Source organism: Hibiscus syriacus, unplaced genomic scaffold, assembly GCF_006381635.1.
Source record: "Hibiscus syriacus cultivar Baekdansim isolate YM2019G1 unplaced genomic scaffold, ASM638163v2 tig00110429_pilon, whole genome shotgun sequence".
NCBI classification, from domain to species: domain Eukaryota; kingdom Viridiplantae; phylum Streptophyta; class Magnoliopsida; order Malvales; family Malvaceae; genus Hibiscus; species Hibiscus syriacus.
This window is the reverse complement of record NW_024062733.1, coordinates 12,816,376-12,837,503: the sequence shown is the minus strand read 5'-3', so window position 1 is coordinate 12,837,503 and position 21,128 is coordinate 12,816,376. Positions and strand designations below refer to the sequence as shown.

The following is a 21,128-nucleotide window of genomic DNA, read 5'->3' as shown; positions in this document are numbered from 1 at the left end:
CTGAGTATCTTCAAATATTTATCGCTTTGTTTTTCCGTCATTGCTTTGAATTCTTTCAATTTTTCCAGTGCTTCTGACTTTTCTTTCAAGATATAAATCCAACATTTTCTACTAAAATCATCAATGAAAGTTAGGTAGTACCTGTTACCGCCAAGCGATGGTATGTCAAAAGGACCGACTATATCTGTGTGTACTATCTCCAGTGGTCTTCGGGCACACCAGGATCTACCAACTGCAAAGCTTTGTCTATGTTGTTTTCCTTTGATGCAAGCCTCACATAATTGATTTGGAGGGTTGATCTCTGGTAGTCCTTTCACCATGCTTGTTTTTTATAACAATTTCAAACCAGAAAATCCAAGATGTCCATATCTTAAATGCCACAGTCATGAATCATCTTTGATTGCGGTCTTCATGCACTTGACTTCTCCCGACTCGATATCAATTGTAAAGAGACGATTTCGAGTCATATCAACTTGGGCTATCAATTCTCCTTCTTTATTTTTGATGGTAAGCGAGCGGTTTTTCATCTGCACTTCATATCCTTTTTCCAGGAGTTGACCAAGACTGATGATATTGCTTTTCAAAGCAGGTACATAATAAACATCTGAAATATATTTCTTTTCTCCATTTCTCTGAGTAATCATGACTTCGTATTTTCCTTTTATTTCTGAGTGTGAGTCATCTCTGAACGTTACTCGTCCATGAACTGTTCATCTAATTTCATAAACAGTTCCCTTTGACCACATATACGGTTGCTGGCACAATTATCAAGATACCAAATATTTTTCTTGAATTCCCCATTTCCTTTATAAATGAGGAATATGTGAGATTTTTCAATTTTTTCTTCTTCAACTACTGCTACGTTATTTCTTTCTTCTTGTTTAGGAGCAGATCTACAGTCATAACTATAATGACCATACTTATTGCAATTATAACATTGTACCTGGAATTTACTTCCTTGTTGATATCTGCCCCTACCTCGGCCTCTGAATCCTCGTCCACGACCTGATGTTGGAATATTTTCACTCATTTGTTCGGGGCCATATGATCGACCACCACGTCCATGAGTTCCTCGTCCTCCTCTTTATCTTCCACGATAACCACCACGATTTCCTCGTCCTTGTGTGTAGCTGCTGCTAGCTTCTCCTTCGTTGACATTCATCTTGCTTTGTAGAGCTTGCTCCAGATTTTCTGAATCTTCATTTTGTTTTATTTTCTGCTCATGGGCTTGAAGTGAACCCACAAGCTCATCAATCGAAATTTGTGATAAATCTTTTGATTCTTCGATTGCCACCACCACGTAATCGAATTTTCTTGTCAATGACCGCAAAATGTTTTCCATCACTCTAACATCATCGAGTGATTCACCATTTCTTTTCATTTCATTTACGACCGCTTTCACACGGCTAATATAATCATCGATGGTTTCTGTATTTTTCATTTTTAACATCTCAAACTCAGCTCGGAGAGTTTGTAAGCGTACCTTTTTTGCTTTTTCGGCACCTTGTAGAGATTTTTGCAAAATCTCCCACGCTCTTCGCATCAGAAATTTTTTCAAAGGTAGATTCGTCTACTCCTTGAAAAATAAAGAACAACGCTCTTTTGTCTTTTTTCCGGGATTCCTTCAATACCTTCTTTTCTTCATTTGCCAGGACTACTTCTGTTGCTGCATTTTCAGGCTCGGTGTAACCATCCTTGATGATATCCCAACAATCTTGGGAGCCTAGTAACGCCTTCATTTGAATGCTCCAATTGTCGTAATTCATCTTTGTCAATCTCGGAATTTGAGGTTGAATCATGTTGGACATCTTCTCCCCACGTTAAACTCGAACCAAGCTCTGAGGCCACTTGTTGGAAGCGTAGATGGGCTCTCGGTAATTTATAACTTGAACTTTTTATAGATACGAAACAAAATATTTTACAATGACACTACCTCAATATTACAATACTGCAATACTAGCTGCAGCTAGTTTACAAACTCAACCTCACTATTTTAAGCTTTGCTAAGCTCTCTCTCAATTTTCTCTAATTTTTTTTCTCGTTATTCACGCTCACTACTCACTCGTTACTCACTCTTTTCCTTATATCTCACTTGTGTTTTTCATATGGCTTACATACATATATATAGTTGTAATAAACCGACATTGATTGAAGACTTTAGAAACTTCTCAATTTTGCTTGATGTGTTGTTTCATGTTTGCTGCAAACTTATCTTTTTATGGGACCACCTTAATAACTGAGTAATTCAAGATGCTTCTAGCTTTTGCCATCTTAAATCTTGCCGACATATTGTTGCAACTTCTAGCCACTTTTCTTGACTTTTCTACATAATTCCAAGAGTTTGAATTCCAACAGCATGTTGGTATGCAGTCAAATATTTGTTATACCAAGGATTTTAAGTTTGGGAGCGACTTTGAACTTATAAAATTTCAGGAGACGAAAATAAATTTTTAATAGAAAAAATCTAAAATATATGATAATTTTAGATTTTTAGGAGGGCGGCTGGCCCGCCTAGGTCCATCCCTATGTTAAACCATTAACTTGATGGTCATGGCATTCTCAACATGGGTTCAGATGGTGCAAAGGTATACATTCAGATATAGATTCTATGTTATGGAGTGTCAATTTTTAAAATTTTAGAAGGGTGAATTTATAAAATTTTATTGTGGATTTTTCTTCTTGAGTAGAATGTTGGGATTGCATCCACTATTGGGTTATGTTCCAACGATCAGTATTTATTGTAGCACAAATTTTTCATATTTCATTATGAATTAAAGTTTCCTTGTTTCGTTTGTTTTGTTCTGCTATTTTTTGCATGTAAACTTCAAACTTGAGGCTTGATGGTCGGTATAGGTATCATTGAACGGGATGGTATCAATGGCTTACTAGTGGTTTTGTTTGAAGAACCTACCAAATAGCAGGTTTGCTTCCATTCTTCTCCCTCATTTTTTATTTCTTCTTGAATGTTTGGTTTAGAGCACGATTACATTTTGGTCATATTCATAATGTTCGGTTTTGTAATCGCAGGAAATTTGCAGAACCAAGTAATCATGTACTGTACAAGCAAACTCTTAAGCTGCCAATTAATTTTGCAAGCCCTTCATTTGTGCTGCAATTACCACTATTGTTTGTAAGACATTCATTTACTGAAAATTACGGGGTTTAAAGTTCATTCGAGACGGCAATCTGTAATGTCCAACAGTTACGGTGACCGACAGTTGACGATAAAGATTTTGATCAAATTCATCAATCAAATTAATTTTCTATCCAATATTTAAGAGTTAATTTGGTATTTTATTTAAAGCTTATACACTTATGTCTTATCTATGGTTTTTTTTAATCGTTTGATTGGATTTTTAAATCATTTTTATGTATAATTCTTTTTTTATTTTTAGGTGACTAATTTGTTAAATTCAACGATTTGTGTGATTAGTTAACTTTTGTCTTTCTGCACTTTTCTTGTAATATTAAGTATTTTTCCTTCTATTTTGTAAAACTTCTACTTTAGATTTAAAAGGATAAACTACATTAGTGAGAACCTAACTATTGATAGATTTTATTTCAATCAAATTAAATTATGACTAAATTGATAGAATGTATAAATATTGAGGATCAAATATATAATTATACCAAGTTTTTTAAATGCCACGTCCACTTTAAAATTTAATTGGCATTGACTTGATTGAAACATTTAAATATTTGGGTGGTCTGACTGACTCAATCGAAATATTGATGGTCAAAATAAAATCTGACAATAGTTAGTTGGCCACCAGTGTAATTTACCCCAGTTAAAAAAATCCTAAAAAATTTGAATAAAATACCATGCTATCATGCACATATATAACATTTGGTTTGTGTGAAACCTCACAGCCATGGGAAACTCCTAGCAACACAGGCCTCAACATACTGTATAAACCTTCCATGTTTATATGAACTGGTATCCCACGCTTGTTAAAACATTTACCAGTAAAGTATCCCTTCTTCTTTCCCTTTGTATACGGGTTTCCCTTTCCTTCCGCTATGTGTTCTATCTCGTGGATAAATTTTCAAGGGGATTCCAAAGGTGATGGATTTCGTCGGAAAGGAGAAACCGGCGACGGCGGAGGGCAATGGCTACGAGAACTCTTTTGATGCTATGTTCCATTGCATGTTTTAATTTCTTTTCTCGTGTTATTGGGCTTCAAGTCCTTGTAGAACGAACTCATCTTACAGGGCTGCACCGACCTGACCCAACCCTGATTTCTTACTCCAAACATTCTCCAACTCCACTTCTTACATCTCTTGGGCCTAAAGATTTCATTTGTCCGAAACATTGGTAGAGACCTCTACATGTTTAATCCCATGTTGGCCTAAGGCAAGATTTTATGGAAAATGTGAGATGCTTAGATCAAGCTGCATGTGCAAAGTAATATTTAAACGATGCGGATAAAGTAGTAATGATAGCTAACAATTGAGTTATGGTGGTTATAGATGATTTATTTATTTTTTAGTTTGAATGAAGAATTATAGTCGATGGTTAATAGTGAAGTTTCATGCATGCATGAATTTTTAAGATTTTGAGAAGTAAAAAAAAGTTATTTTTAGTGTTGATTGAGTATTTTATAGTGGTCTTTTTAGTTAGTGTCAGACATAGAATTACGATGACCACTCGTAAATTGACAGGTTAAATGAATATGAAAGTTCGACAATAAATTTAATTCTAACAAATCACTTGTTAACTATCGCTTCAAGAAAATGGCTCGCAGAAGGTATGAGGTACCAAAATTTGTGACCCATACAGGGAAACTTTTCGAAGAACTCTTATTCTGAGGAGTTCGATTTTTGAAAAAGTTATTTATGGATTAGGTATAACAAGCATGATTAGTGTCATTATGTACTTGGTTATACCACCATCATCATGATGGTCCATGAGATGATGACTTAAGTAGGCCAGCATGTCGAAGGTTTTATTACAACCTTGGTTTAGCTTTGGGGTAAAATAGGCATACATGTTGTGTCTCTCAGAGAAAGTCATTGCTCATCATCCATGTTTCATATGGCTTAAAAAAGTTTTTTTTTATGTGAAAGTTTTACCGAGCGGCAGCTTTAATATACGGTTAAAGAAAAACGTTATCGGTTTTGTTATTATTTTTTTAATATTTTCGGTAAAGCGCTACCTAAAATATTATTATTTCTAACTAAAACATTAATATTTTTTTAACATTTTCGATAAAATGACCAATAATAATAAAATCGGTAGAAAAAAATAATGTTTTAGATAGCGCTTTACCGGATATGTTAACAAAACAGATAAAACGTCCAATAATAATAAAACCAGTATAAATAATAATGTTTTAAGTAATTTTTTACTAAAAATATTAAAAAAATAATAATAAAATCGATAACATATTTTTTTAACTGTATATTAAGACTATAGTGCGTAAGAATTAAATTTTTTTTTTCATCTCATGATTCTATTCTCTTCTTTTGATGCTAAAGTCTAAGTGGAATTCCCTTTATTGTTATTTTTTTTATTCTACTTTTAACTATTATTCTAAATCTCCATTTTATTAAGTTAAAGATAAATATAAAATAATAAATGTTCTAAATATTCACAATAATTTGATAATAAATGATTAATCATCTTATTGTAATTGTGGGTGATCGAAATCGTAACTTCTAAGAACAATAATGATTCATTTAATCACTGAGGTAAGCTGATTCGTGCTAGATGTATTTGAATACTTTCAATTATACCCTTTAATTTTTAGAAAATAGGATAAAAATTGATATAACTTTATTTTTATTATTATTAATATTTTAAAATTTAAGTTTATATTCTTATGTAATTATAATTTATACTATTAAATCTGACGTAAAAAAATTAAGATGTAATTACACTCCATTAATCAAATCAATTTAAAAATATATAATTTCTTGTAATTATATATATATTTAAAACAATTTCACATTGATATTTAAACACATCGATGAAACACGATGAAGTCACAACAAACTTAATTTTTAATTTTCATCTGTCACATATTCTAAATTTGATCTTGGACATTTTCTCCTCTCTTTATCTAGCTTTTAGAATTTGATTTTGTTATGATAAAGGTTTGATCTCTTTTAGAATTTCATTGTGTTGAATAGACGGTTACAAAAAAAAATGAATAATTGTGATAATTTTTAGAATAGTTGTCACTAATATAATAGTGACAATATTATTAGTGATAACAAGTGACGATTTAAAATTGTTACTATATATTTTAGTGTCTAAATTTGATGTTTTTAGTGACTATTTACATTATCACTAAAACTACATTTTCTTGTAGTGATTTTAGGTATTTTATATTTTCATATTGAAAATATGATTAAAAAATAATTCAAATTTCGAAACTATATATTAATTTTGATTTCACAATGTCAAAAAGAATATTAATTTGTTTAAGACCTTATCTTGTTGAAATGGGATGGAATATATAATAATGTTAAAGTTTGCAACCTTTAAGACCTGATTTGATGGGCTTCATGACAAACTCCCTTAAATTCCTTGAAGAATGCATTTTTCGTCAACAAGCTGCCCACTAAGTTTGTGGAGTTAGACCTTACATTCTTTTGCTCAAATTCTATTCTCATTTACTCCGTTTTCGAGATTGTCAGGGGGTTTCCTTTTTCCCTAAAAATAATTTGGTTGAAAAGAAAAGGAGAGTATATGCTATAATTGGGATAGAAAAAAATATAAATTGACAATTTTGTTATACTATACGATAGCAACAACGAGCGGTAAAGATCATGAATTAAAGGGCAAATTACATGATCGACTCAAAAAATTATAAAATAGTCATTCGATTGTTTATTATATTCTAAATTAGTTATTTTTCGTCAAAAAATTAATGGTCATATGAGTTGGATATTAACATGCTAACTGAGATATGATAGTCGTTTGGGATTATGAGATCAAATTTTATCATATCTCATTCATTAGGTTAATGTATAGCTCAGACAATCGTCAAAATTTTAACGAAAAAAGAGAGTTTGGAATATAATAAATAATTGATGACCATTTTATAACTTTTAATAGTCAAGAGACTCAACAAAGCAACTCCCTATAGTCGGAAGATCATTTTGTAACTTTTATTAGTTGGAAGACTTAATAAATCAATACATATAGCCATGAGACCATTTATGTACTTTACTTTAAATTAAAAAAGAAAAAGATAAAATATTAAGATTTTACATAGAAAATCATAATAAAAATTATCATAGGAAGAGGAAGAAAATTTGTACTTAAGTTAAAGAGAAAAAAAACATTTCATAGCTTTTTGTTGCTTAACTTAACTCCTAACCATAATCTTTAATATCTATTTATAAGAATAATTACATGATTATAAAGAAAATTTGTATTAAAAAACAACTCAAATTAGGCTTTCTATTCTTAATCAACGTTTAATGGTAAAAGTATTATTTTATATAGATTTTGAACGAAATTAAAGTAACTTTGGAGATTTCCAACTGTAGTATCGATAGAGTATCGATAATGCCCCTAAAATATCGATACTCAGGGTATACAATATCGATATTGGGCCAAATTTCCAACAACAGAAGTCATTTTTGGTACGAATACTCATAGGGGTATCGATACTTGACCCTAGGGTATCAATATTGTAAGTAGAGTATCGATACTACTCATTTTGGACAGTTAGATTTGACCTTTTTAAGCCCCGTAAAAGCTAAGGATGATCAGTAATAATGAAACTTAGTCTATGAGGGACATAAATGATGAAGATAGCCTAAAACACTCATAGGAGGGAGTTACTACTGAAGTAACCATACTAAGTGTAATACGTCCAAATATCTTCAATCCAGCATGTACCGACAAGCGGTACGATAAGTAAGTTAGATTATGTAATAACGAAATCATGTACTCAGGGAACGTCAGTGTACCGAGACCGTATAAGTCGTACCTCCAATTCAAGGGGTTTTGAAGGAAAGTGCAATAAGAGCGACTAGAGTGTCGGTACCCAATGATAAACATGAGTCATGTATCGAGTATGGCCTATAGAATTTCATTCGACATATACATATATAATTGTGATCAGACCTTTTAATCCTTTTGTTGTTTTTTCTTCAAGCATCAATATTATCAAAGTCATCTTATATAACTCTAGGAGGGCATTGTCTAAATCTATATGTGCTAAAACTTTCTACATCTCTACCTATCACAATGTGAATCTAGTGTTGTTGATAAAGAAACGGTAGCAGATTGATGGATGTTACTCTTGTTGAAGAATCAAACCTAGAATGCTTTAGACTCAATAAAAGAACTAGAGGGAAAGATGATGATGTGGGCGGCGAGAGAGGAAGATGTTTTATTGCTATAAAATGAGACAAACATATTATTAAGACAAGAGAAAACAAGGGTATTATAAAGATAAAGATAAATAAAGACAATGGATGTAATAAGATAAGAATAACTGAGTCAAATTAAGGTTTTTGACAAAATTGATACTGACACGGAATGAGACAAGTAGATAGGTGTTAGAAAGGTAATTAAATAAGGAATTTGAAAATGCAAATGGAATTGAAAAAGGATAAACAATCGATGGAAAAACTGAAATTGAAATTTCTCCCCGATAGGTATGGGGTTAACGCAAACTTGATATAATGGAGATGTTGGGCGTGTAATTGATGTAGAAGATGATGGTGGTGATGATAAACGATGGATGAGTTTCCTACGAACCATCCTAATCGCAATTGACTAGGCAAACTCGATAATAAACTCTAACCAGCCCTCTTAATCGCAATGAAGAGGCAAACTAGAGTGTGAATATCTCTCTCACAAAGAACTTGAAAAGAACTTAATGGAAAGAAGCTTCGAAGGCACAAGAATCAACACTTGCAAAAACAAACTCTCAATGTATTATATTCAATAAAAGATGTGACTACAATGGTGGGATGAGCATCCTTTATATATGTTTAGAGGAGACCTTGTTGTAACATGACTAAGTAATATAATAAGAATAAAATAACAAATAAAATTTATCCTAATCTAGATGGAATGGGTGGCACCAATGTGAGCCCTTAATGTAGTGTTTGATCCAACAATGATGATAAAAACAAGGAGTTTGAAAGCTTGATAAAGTCTCTTAGTTTGTATGATGAGATGGACGGTCATGATGAGTGTTTTGGAAGATAATATGCAACTAGGCTTGATAAGCAAGGTGATAAGCAGTCAAGCTTGTGATAAGCAAGGTGATAGGCAGTTATGGGCTTATGATAAGCTATTAGAGCTTTATCATTACAAACAATTACCCCTTTATCCTTATCCTAATATGATAAAATAAAAACTCTTATAATTGTCTAAATAACTCAAATCCTAAAAGAGGAAATTATCTTATGCTTTATAAATTAAGCAATAGGTAATTTTACAAGATGGATCTCATATAAGGGGCTTGAACATAATTTCAGGGTTCTTTTTGTGATTCTTGCAATTTGGGCCGGAAACAGTTTCAACTTTTGTTGTGATGATCCAAGTTGATGTAAACAGTGGAAGATGTAGATTTCTTTCATTGAAATCTTCAGTCTCCATGTGGGCGTGTAAGCTCTCGTTGATGAAGGCTTACACAATCGTCTAAAGTTTGTCTTTAAGAAGTTTGACCCATCCTTGTGTGATTGGGCCAAGTGGAAGAATTAGCCTATCTTCTTTAGAGTTGTGGTGTGTGGTGCATGTATCAGTTATGATATAATAATACATTTTCATAATTTAGGGACATTATTATTGTGATCAAATGAAACCTTATACGTTCTAATACCAATTTATGATGCCATACGATGATAACAACAAGTAGAAACGATCGTAATGTAAGAGAAAGAAAATTGAGATACTAAGATTTTACGTAGAAAATCCTAATAAAAAATTACAAACAAAGAAGATTTTTTTTAATTATAATAAAAAAAGGAATACAAGATAATTTTCAGGTTTTCGTAGATCGACTTAACTTCTAACCCTAATCTATAATATCTATTTATTAAGATAATTAATTGATTGCAAAAGAAATTTGTTTAATAATAAATCTTTTCAAAAAAAAATTATTTTTAATCAATGTCTAACAATAAAAGTATAATATTGTAGAGTTCAAACGAAATTCGGGTCACAAAATTTAACCATTGAGGTGAAGGTTCAATGGTCTTCTGGTTTCTAAAAGCACAGCAAAAAATGAAAAGAAAAAAGGTCATAGGCCAATTGGATCTCAGCTTTGAGGCAGGAGGATTCATCAAGGGAACATGAACTAATTATGATCGACAACATGTTTTGAATGGGCATTGGCCTGCCGACCAAAGCACCATCTCAATACGAAATGCAACAGCTAAGGACCGATTGTAAATATAATGAGAATGGAAGGATTGAAGATGGAACATATTAGCAAAATAATAATAATTTTGTTTTTGAAGTGACCTTACATTACACGTCATGCATCATTTAACCTAGAGTCAATGCAAATACAAACGCACTGAAAATGTCAAAAAAAGGTGACCTTTGGCACCCACCTCTGAAATGTCCATTTCGTTGTGTGGACCTTACTCAAATACTTTCCTTTCTCATGCTCTAGATTTTAATTAAACATATTTATTTAAATCGTTTGTGGTAAAAATCATCATTAATATATTAAATAACTCAGGTTTATTACGTTGATCTCTTGGGTTCAGCTTTTCTTCTTCCTTCTGATGATAAAAAGGAAAACACTGAATTTTAGCGGCCAATGTTACATCACATGGATATATTTATATAGAAGAAGAACATCAACACCTGCCTCTTCTCCCTCGAAAATGTCGAATATATATTCATATGAATTGATCTAACTTTAAAAGGACCTTTTAAAAACATATATATATATATATATATATAATAAAGAAAAAGAATAAACACATGCTATGCTTCCCTTTTCTTGAAAGATCACTAATTCAGTTTAAGCACATTACCGCGTAACACAGCCATTGTGGAAACAACACAAGATTTCTGTCATGTCTGACTATGAAGCAGTTTTTTTTTCTTTTTCTTCTTTTTCCTAATTAATTATATTTTCAGGGAAAAAATAATTTGTTAATTATCTTAATATTGTTTTTTTATGGTAATAAATTTATTTTCTCAGATAGGTCTTGTTTTAATTGAGAGTGGGTGATATTAAAATACCATTTTAACTTGTTACAACAGTGGGTGAGTCAAGGAAGGGGTTTATATTTGTAGAAATGAAAATATAAATATGATTTTTTTTCCTTTTTGAAAAAAAAGGAAAGCGAATATGATATGGGAAGTGGGAGGCATCATTGCCAGATACCCTATAAAGAGAAATAGATAAGGGAACGCTGGCCCAAAGGGCAGGCAAGCCCTCCTAGGTGCCTTTACTAGCCATCTAATTAACTATATTTCATTTACGGCTCTTAACCTTATGGTCGTGGGATCGAGTTTCACTGAGGGTAATTTATAACGGGGGTCTTTCACGGAAACTGTTATCAACCTCGCGTTGGGGGCAGCCTATTACCCTACCTCCCTTTTATCTCATTACATATGAGAATAGGGTCAGCTAATTTTCATTTACGGCTAAGTATTCAACAACCCACCGGACAAAAAGAAAGAATGTAATTTAATTACAATTAATTAATCTATAAAATAATGTTAGCAATTAACATTGGTTTCAAAAGTTGGATGAAAAATTAATTCTATGATTATAAGCGTGGTTTAAATGTTAGACTAAGTGCTTTGACAATCACATCATTAGTTAAATCTCTCGATCTACCTCCGTTATTTCCGGTTGTTTTCTTTCTTTCTTTTTTAACTAATTAAGATTAATCTTATTAAGTATTGCTTCGGGAAAAATTATGAAAATTGAAAAATTAATATGATTACTATATATGATCAAATAAAATAAATGTTTAATTTCTTCAATGAAATAATTACTTCCCATCACACGTAGAGTCAGATTTGAAATGTTACCTTGTTAGGTTGAAAGAAGGGAAAAGAATAATCCAAAAACCAATTGCAAATCATAGTTGAACCCCTAAATTAGAAACACGAAGGAGGCATGCATGGAGATGGAGGCGATTGTAATGAAACCAAACAAAAAAGCATGCGAATGCAATTGGCATGGATGTCTGCATCAGTGGTGGATTTATAAATTAAAAATTGGGGTCTAAAATTTTAATATCCTATTTTAAAAAAATTGAATATGCAAATTTTCTTATTTTTTTCTATTTCCATTAATAAATTAAATTAAATTTAACACTTTCTTAAAATAATTAGTGTGCAATGGTTCTCCTAGGCAGCCATATACATCAACCTCTGGTCTGCATCATACCCAAAGCCAAGACATGCACAATAGCCAAGTGCGCGTGCATGCCATTGCCAATGCACATCATCGTATTGTCTCATCATATTGTGAGCGTTGATGTTCGAATCTGAAAATTTTAAGAGTAATAACGATTCGTTTTTTCTTTTAAAGAATTTTCGCTTTTAAATTAATATTTGAATTAACCATTTTCTCTTAAGTCGACGTTTTTCCTAAGTTGATGTTTGAAAAAATTTTGCTCTCAAGTTGCACTCGAAGTTTCATTTTATCTGTTATGTTAATAATTTTAGTAACGATATTAACTTAATGGAATAGAAAAATAAATGTGTTGCACGTCAATGATGATATCTTCGTTTATTTTTTTCTTCAATTTTTAAAAACTATAAAAATAATAAAATATTCAAAATAAAAATAAGAATTAAAAGATAATTATCTAGGTTTATTACTTTCGTCTACTTTACTACTCTATTTATTCATATGTTTATTTTGGCGTCCTCGTTTATGTAGGGTGTTGGAAAAAAAATTCCCCATATAAGACTCTATCCAAATTATTTCTTGAACTGAGGTATTTGATACAGTGACCTCATTGGTCGCCAAATGATCCATAGGTCGTCAAATGCTCATTGCGACAAAATCTCATCTGTTGCAGCAACTCTTCTCTCTTCTCTCTTCCCTCTTATTGCAGCTCCATAGGTCACCAAGTGATTCATAGGTCACCGTGTGCTTCTGGAGATTTATGGAGGTATGGAGGTCGTCATATACTCCTGGAGACCTATGGTGGTCACTGTAGCAATCAATCTACTTAAGCAAATAATTATTCGACTGCACTATGTGCAATTTTTTTTCCATTACATTATTCAAACACTTTTGCCTGTTTATTTTTATTCGAATCTTCAATATGTTTTTCATTTACCATGAGAATTTTTTTTTACCTTTTCGAGGTGTAAAATCATAACATTTTGCTCTTTCTTTTATTGTTTTATCTTAATTTTAAATTTAACACTATTAATAAAAGTATTAAAAAAATAAATGAAATTAAAGTTTAGATGTCAATTTAAGAACAAAATCTTTAAATACCATTTTAATAGAAGGTACTTAATTCAAATATTAATATAAGAATAAAAACTATTTTGAGTACCGAATTGAAAGAAAGCACCTAATTCAGTATCAAATGCATATTTAATCTCAAAAAAAAACTAAGCAGCTGACACAAAGAACATCTAGGAAATGAAAAAGTAGTAGTTAAAGCAAAGAACTTTGGAAACCCAGACCCAGAGGCAGAATCAAGTGTAAATTCCTATCTGTCCTCACAAACCAAAGTAAAGAATACCATATAATCTCTCATCATTTAATGAACACAAAAGCTAAATTTTGCAGTCCTTGTATCGGAGACCGGAAACACAGCCCTTCTTCTTCTCTCTTCCCCCCCCCCCCCAAAAAAAAAAAAAGAAGAAGAAGGAAATAATTAACCCTAAGCATGATTTCATCACTACTTTGTATTTATATCGCCCCACCCACATGCCCGAAACTTTAATAAAACTCAACCCATTTCTGCGTTTTCCATTTTCTAATCACCCAAAAGAAGTTTTTATTTTAGTATTAAATATTTTGTTTTTGTTTAAGTTTTTTTCCACCCTTCAAGCTTTGGAAAATGGTGAGAGATTGAGGAAGTCAAGAGAGTTTGAGGATGGATTATTCGGTGGGAGCTTCGTTTCTTAATGGAAAAACTAGGAACAATCAATGGTGTTGTTTTGGTCGAAGAAGACGACAACGGAAATGTGAAAAGAGAAAAACAACCGACACCAGACATGGCTTCTTCCTGTTCTTGTTCTTGTTGTCGTAAGATTTCGCCAATCATTCCCTTTTTTGTTTTCTTCCTTGTTGTTTCTTCTTCGTTTTGTCCCGTTCGTTCGTCGGAAAATGGTATTCTCGATCCAAAAAATCAAACTTTCCGGCCGGGAGAAGAGTCGCAGAAGTTGAAAATGATGAGGAAACGTCTCGACGAGATCAACAAGCCGGCGGTCAAGACAATTCAGGCAATTTAAAGCTTTCATTAAAACTTTGACTTCCAATCTCTGTTTTTTTTTCACCAACGCATTTCGAAAACGGCGGTGCAGAGTCCAGATGGTGATATCATAGATTGTGTTCTATTGCATCATCAGCCGGCGTTTGATCATCCTCGATTAAAAGGAAAAAAACCATTGGTAAAATTATTATTAGTGAATTTTATTACCATTACCGTTCATTAAAAACAAAAACAAATTATCGGATTGAACAGCTTTAATTGTGTTTTTCCTTTTCTCTCTCAGGATCCACCGGAGAGACCCAGCGGGGTTAACGGGAATGGAATGGGAGCTGACGATTTTCAACTGTGGAGCATGTCGGGTGAATCATGTCCTGAGGGGACAATTCCGATCAGAACGGCGGAAGCAGACATGTTGAGGGCTAGCTCTGTTAGAAGATTTGGAAGAAAAGGACCAAGAAGACGTGTTCGAAGAGACTCCACTAGCAATGGCCATGAGGTAGGTTTCTCCTTCAAAAATTACTTCTAATCCCTGGAAATTAGTTCCACGTGTCAGGGATGTAAATGAGATGAAAGAGCTCGAATTTGATCAAGTTAAAGTTTGATCAATACTTAATCCGAGTGAATTTGATTCGAATTTGAGATCAAATTAAATTTTTAATGAGTTGAACTCGGCAGTAACTTCGATTTTGAGCTTCAATCGAATTAATTTTAAAAATATTTTTAGTTCAAAATTTTTCTAATTCAAATCAAGATTGCCAATTTTTTAGTCAATATCATCTTTGAATTTTTTTAATCAAATCTAACTAAATAATACTTTGAACTCAACTAATTTATTAAACTTATTTTTCCTTTTTTTTAATTTTCACTTTATTTTTAGTACTAATATTTAGGTATCTAAATTCAAATGAATAAAGTAGCTAAAGTGAACAGCAAAACTAGGCATGCCAATTGTCTCCCTTTCTATGTATGATTAAAGATGACAACCTTATCAAAGAAAGAGTTTTCGATTAACAATGCTTATATTTTATTATTTATATGTTTACTATATTATATTTATTGAATTGGATATAAAAATGTATTAATTCTTTTTAAATATTAGATACCGTGTAGCGTTTTCCTAAAGATATAGAAGAGAAGATACCAAAAACTTGCTTTATGATTTTTTTTTAATATTTGTTCTTAATAAATTTAATGCGATTTGGAAATTACATTAAAAATAGCACAACAAGATTAAATTTGTACTTGTTAGGGATGGTAAAAATATCTGAACTTCAGATCCGACCAGATAAGGATTGTTTTTTCTTTTGAATTTTTGGGTCTCAAGACGGGACAGGGTTTAAGTTGAAAAATCATTGACCCGACCCAATCAGGTTATTATATATATATTATAATTAATATTTTAAGAATTTTTTATATGTTAAAAATATTATTTAATTATTAAAATATAAAAATATTATAAAATATATTATTTAACAGTTTAATAAATACTTATAAATATATTATTTTAATTTTTTAAAATATTAATATATTTAGATCGAGTCAGAGTCGGGATTTTAGTCTAAAAATCGGGACTGATTTAGGGCAGAAAAAAAATTAAAATTCCTCAAGATGGGACGGGATTAAGTTTTACATATATGTTTTTAGGTCAGTTCGGGGTGGCCAGAAACCCAGCCCGTCCGTCCCGTGCCCATCCCTAATATCAAGGAATGGAAACTTTTGTTCAATAAATAAGCTTCATTGTTTTAGTACTTTTAACTCTATGTTTCAACACAGCCCGGGATAGTCTAGACGGGCGGACTAAAAATTTAAAATTACTATATATTATAAATTTTATTTATATATATTTTTTGAAAATTTATTTTTGATTATTAAATTTTATAAGTTTAAATTTGTCCCCTAAAAATTATAAATTCAAATTTATCCCTTAACATAAAATCTTGCGTATGCCCTTAACACAACAGTAAAATTGCCTACTTATAATTTGAAAAATATAATTCAAACGTGAAATATATTTTATATTCGAATATGAATATGAAGTGTGACATATAATTTATGGGATAACAGCATGCAGTTGGATATGTGAGCGGAGAACAATATTATGGAGCAAAAGCAAGCATAAATGTGTGGACACCTCGTGTCTCAAATCAATATGAATTTAGCTTATCACAAATCTGGGTCATCTCTGGTTCATTCGGCGACGATCTCAACACCATTGAAGCTGGCTGGCAGGCATTTTCCATTCCCATTTACCTTCTTTTTAGGGTTTAATTTTGTATTAATTGTAACCTCGGTCGATGTTAAATGCAGATCAGCCCGGAGCTATATGGGGACAACTATCCCAGAATCTTTACTTATTGGACCGTAAGTTTACTTTAATTAGTTTTGTCTTAAAGAATATTATATTTAGAGATGGGTCGAGAGCGTGGAATCATATCTTTGATTTTTTTTAGTTTTATTGGTTATTTAGTTTTATATGTTTTGAAATTTATAATTTCGTATTCCCTTAATTTTTAATATAATTTTTTGAGTTTGTATTCTGATTTTGATATATTTTGGACAGACGGACGCATACCAAGCGACGGGGTGCTATAATTTACTATGCTCAGGGTTTGTACAAACGAATAATAGGATAGCAATTGGAGCTGCCATCTCCCAACATCATCATACAATAGCGGACAATTTGATATTAGCCTCTTGATTTGGAAGGTAATATGACTGCCCATCGGGTTCTTTTAGGGACAATCATTTTTCTGAATTTGTCGAATTCTTATATGATGAATTTTCTTTTAATGTTAATATCTTGTTAGGTTAAGTTTAGAGTAAAAAAAGTCCAATCCGACTTAATATAATAAATAATAATTTTTTATATATTTAGAGATAACTGCAATTACATCGTTCTATATTTTTTTTTTCAATTAGGTCTTTATTTTACTTAATAATTTGTTTATTTGTGTCGGGTTTGGTACAAGTTTTGACCTTAAAAATTAATCGAATTTTGAATCGTGGGGAGTCCTAAATCAAGGTCGAGTAACATGTTGATGGATGAATTTAATTTTCTGATCGGATTTAGATGTACCAAACATTCAACCTAATATGACCCATAACCATCCCTCGTTCATATAATACAAAAGAAGAATATAACATCGAGATTTTATCTGTGGACTCCGAAAACGGTGTTGTGCTTTCCTTCTAATAGAACTTTACTAATGGGTAGACCTATTCATGCACTACATAAATGGTGCACTGCCAAGAAAATGCCTGTAATTCCCCTAGCTTTTTTAGCTTTTAAGATTCCATTCTTTCCACTTTGTGCACAAGAGAATCATTTGATTTTCACCATGAAACTTCCTTTTTCATAATTTCTTTCTACTTTTTTACGTACCAATTAACTCAACATGTTTGTTTATGACCACTTGAATTGTTTTAGGATCCAAAGCATGGGAATTGGTGGCTGGAATTCGGGTCAGGTGTCCTAGTAGGATACTGGCCAGCCTTCTTATTTACTCGCCTACGGGATCATGCGAGCATGGTTCAATTCGGTGGGGAAGTTGTGAATTCGAGGGCGGGGGGTTTCCACACCTCGACCGAAATGGGAGCGGTCATTTCGCCGGAGAAGGCTTCGGAAAAGCCTCGTATTTCCGGAACATGCACGTCGATTGGGACAACAACTTAATCCCGTTGTCGAATCTTCGGGTGCTTGCGGATCACCCCAACTGCTATGATATTCAAGGAGGAATCAATAGAGTGTGGGCAATTACTTTTACTATGGAGGACCAGGAAGAAATGTTAAATGCCCTTAAAGATAAGGGTACATTTTCACATATTTATTTCTTTCTTCTTGTTTTAATTTATATAATTTTTTTCTCTTCAGTAATAATTGTTGGGGGATAATGGATGAATTAATTTCATTGTTAGCCAACCTTTTTTTTTTTTGTTAATTTTCAACCAACAAGGTGTCCATTGATTATAACACCTTTGGGGACTTAATGTAAATGTGGAAAAAAGTGATGGAATACAGTGAATGCAGTTAGGGTTGTCAATGTGTGCTTTCCTTTTCTTTTGCTTTCAGTTGATCAGGAACATTTTTAAAAATTGTCCATTGATATGTATTAACATCTACTGAACGAACGCATTATTTAAAAACAGTGATGAAGAAAGTGAACTTTTAGTTTAGTATTAATTATGATACTTTCCAAATGGAGCCACCCCTTTCATTATACATTATGAAATTAATTCCATGCATGCTAGGGACAATATCATTATTATCCTTACTGTTAGTAATTCTTTTTTGCTCAATAATTAAATTAACTTTAAAAATTTATTGTTTCTTTACTGCTTTTACTAAATAACTACAGAATTAATTAAGATCAAGAAATAAAAATTTATTCTCAAAATTTGAATATATTTTTCTATAGGTTAAGATTAAACGTTGGAAAATTAAATTGTCTTGACTTAAATTGTTTTAAGAATCGGGTGGCGGAGTTGCCACGTGTGATTCGGGATCATACGGGGAACTGGATCTCAGGGTTCTCCAAAAGAGTTGGGCATTGTTCGCTGCTTAAAGCCGAACTTCAGGGAATCTATGAAGGATTATCTCTTGCTCGAAGGTTAGGCCTGGATTTTGTGTGTGGAGTCGGACAACAAACACGCTATTGATGCGATCAATGATAGTTTTAGGACTGTAACTATGACCTTAATTCACCATATTCGGAGGGTGGGTAATCGGTTTGGGAGAATGGAGTTTAGATATGTGCCTAGGGAGAGGAATCGGGTGGCCGACTGTGTATGTCTAGCGCATTTGGTTGTACGGGGTAGCTCTGCAATTCACGTCCACCGGCTTCCACGGAGGCTATTGTTTGAGTAAGTTTTAGCTTTTCCCACCAAAATTTCAAAAGTAACAAATTGGTCACTAATGTTATCATTTGTTACAAACTGATCACTCGTCGTTAACAACCATCAGTTTAGTAACAAAATGATGATATAACACGTTAAATCAACTGACTCAACATGTTTGATAGACTGTTTGACTCTTCTTCTTCTTCAGTTTTAGGCGAGATGATTATAGTTTCTGCGAGATGATTATAGTTTCTACAAGGCTCGAGAAGGTAATGATGTCTGGTATGATTCATGAATTGTGCTTGAAACAATCGTATATTTGTTATTGGTATGATAACTAACTCAAACATTAGTGACTATTTGTGCAGTTTACCCTTAATTTTTAAATTATTCATGGACACAGTTTCTTGTGCTTTCTGTAAACCTACTTCTCGAGATGATATAACTTTTTTTCCTGTCAAAATTTGCTTAAAATGAGTTTTAATTAACACCTTTGATACTAAGAAAAACTTTATAATAAATGTTGTACGAATAGAGTAGAAAGATTAATATAAAGGTCAAACTAACAGTGCCCATTTAAAGCAGGCAAGAAATGATGCTCTCTAAAACAAAAAATTGATTTGACTTGGAAGCAAAGTTAGTGGTCCACTCCTATGAAATTCTTACATTACTTCAACCACAAGCAAATACAGAAATAAACATATATATGCATGTATGCATACATGTAAATATAATGCATTGTTAAGGTGAGTTTGGCAAGGCTTTCAATTGCAGATATCAAATCTAGTAGCTGCTATATGCTTCCTCTTTAAATTCAGCTTACCGGCATTGACAATGACTGTTTTTGCAAGGCACTTGAATAATTGCCTTTAATGGACATTATAAAAAATTTTGAAATTGACTCATCACTGAAACTAACTGGAACTCTATCTCCTAGTCTTTACCATTTCTATCTGACATTTGGACCACAAGCTGAAGCAAAAATTGAAAGCATCATTGTATCTTCAAATATGTAAAAAAGTCCACGCATCTCTAATCTCTTTGTTTGATACCCTTACCTCATGGCAATTGGCAAGGGCTAAGAAGTAGTGTGCAACCTTGTACTCTATACCTTGTCTAAGGGTCGAGTTACAAGTCCAATCGGCCGAGCTAGTCTGACACTCGGCCGAGCTTGGACGGGTTACGATTCAAGCCTCTGGTGTAGTCCGGTTTTCACCTAGCTAAAGCAATGTTCAAGATGGGAGGAAAAATGGAAGACGTTAGTCTAAAGGTTAGGAATTAGAAACAGTCATCCAGTAGTAATAATTAAGATATAAGCAGGAAGGTTCTGCTTTCTTGAGGTGCTTTTTGGTGGTCAACTATCAGATTAAAGCATCAAGGCAGATAAGGACACAATAGCAGAACCTATCCCACTTTTGGGTATATAATCCAACAGGAGCTTCAGATTCTTGAAGACAAGAGGACATGGTAGTTTTTGTTGGAAAAATGTAATAAATTGGAAACTTTAGGGTTTATTTTCTAAGTGTAAAGATGAAGAATCGAATAATGAATTTATTGATTCATATTATACCCCGTGAGATCTTTACAATCAAAATAATTGAGTTATGAAGAAATTATTGCTCAAAGTAGGATAAATAAAATTGTATTATGTAAGGAAAATGGAAAAACTCACATCTCACTTTAGTGGGATATCAAACAAGGAAATTGTTTATATACATGAACTCACTTACTAGTTATTAAATGACTTGAATTAAGATTGTCTTATCTACAAGCCCACAATGTGGGCGATGCCAAATATTTGGACCAATTTAAGCTTGTGTATATTTTCTTTAAATATTGCATATTTTTTTGAATATTCTTAATTAAAAATTATATTATGTGATTTCACTTTAATCAGAATATTAATATGGTACGACTTACAGTTCACGAATATATTCTAA

General features: G+C 32.3%; 1 pseudogene; it reads left to right on the top strand.

Annotated features, from left to right (window-relative positions):
* Window positions 1-13,787: 13,787 nt before the first annotated feature.
* On the top strand, window positions 13,788-18,232 carry LOC120124974 (annotated as a pseudogene).
* The last annotated feature ends 2,896 nt before the right edge of the window (window positions 18,233-21,128 follow it).